This window comes from Penaeus monodon, chromosome 22 (assembly GCF_015228065.2).
Source record: "Penaeus monodon isolate SGIC_2016 chromosome 22, NSTDA_Pmon_1, whole genome shotgun sequence".
Lineage (NCBI taxonomy): Eukaryota > Metazoa > Arthropoda > Malacostraca > Decapoda > Penaeidae > Penaeus > Penaeus monodon.
The window spans coordinates 32,856,727-32,857,759 of NC_051407.1; the positions used below are offsets into that span (position 1 = coordinate 32,856,727).

Genomic DNA, 1,033 nt, shown 5'->3' on the forward strand with positions numbered 1-1,033 from the left:
CGCGCGTGCGCAAATGTCCTCAGCATCAACAGGCTAATGCAAGTTTAATCCTTTGGTTGGCATGATAACTTGCAATGGTTGTGGTGGACCTAGCCACAGATGACACCACTTCATGGCATACCCTACAGCATGGGCTCATCGAATGGAGCTCTATCTCCAATAGTGGCAACTTCATTTGTTTGGTGTCACTCTTAGATACAGGAATTTTAAGTAAAATACAAGAATAAGCTATTAGATATCTAATGTTGTGCAAGTAGTACAAAATGAACAGGGTGCAAACAGAGAAACTGCTAATGCAGGCAAACAATCCACATTACTTGCCACTTGCCAATTTTTAATTTCACAATTAATGGGTTATAAAATACTACCTACAGTTTTCAAAATGTATTAGGTATTAAATCTACAAAAGAAAAAATCTCACATTCCCATCTTTCTTGTTTATTCTTTTATCTTTCTGAGTAATTCATGTAAACTTTAACCAAAATTCAAACTCTACTGTAGTTTATTTCTTAAACAAGTCATCAATTAATGTCTCATTTGTTATAAAACTTGTAATCATGATCATATTTAACACATATCAAAGAAACAGAGGAAAAAGTAATGGTCAATTCACTCTCACCCTTATCTCAGATAAGATAAATCTTAGTAATCACTCTGACAACAAATTCTCTAATCAGTTTACTCTTCCAATGTACTTCAGTCCATGCATTTACTCCAATGGCACAAATTCAGAGAAAGGGAGGGCAGCAACATTCTGCAGTGAGTATAAAATATCATTAGGAACAAGGAATTAAACACCAGACAAAGGCCCCATGCAAGGTGCAAGGTTCACTTTTGAATCATGTAATGCTGTTATCATGACCGCAGCACAAGCAGGTGATTCTATTCAACTTTCTGGGCAATCCAAGTAACTGTACTGAACTGAGAGATGATTGGATATTTGAAATATCAAAGCTTATGATCCTTTACTGAAAAATTTAAAATTTACATATCATATCGTCTAATTAATTTTGTCCTTATTCCATTTCCAAAG

At 34.8% G+C, this 1,033-nt stretch overlaps 1 protein-coding gene and 1 long non-coding RNA gene across 2 annotated transcripts in view; one reads left to right on the plus strand and one right to left on the minus strand.

The window, feature by feature from the left end:
* The window catches only part of LOC119587088 (protein lifeguard 3-like), a gene marked incomplete at its 5' end in the record, with an annotated part of 70,866 nt that overhangs the window by 64,272 nt on the left and 5,561 nt on the right, over positions 1 to 1,033 (minus strand).
* Positions 661 to 1,033, plus strand: part of LOC119587089 — a 9,962-nt gene continuing 9,589 nt past the window's right edge. Inside the window, exon 1 of the long non-coding RNA XR_005229989.1 lies at positions 661 to 759. This is a non-coding gene — a long non-coding RNA (uncharacterized LOC119587089). The remainder of the gene's footprint in view (positions 760 to 1,033) is intronic.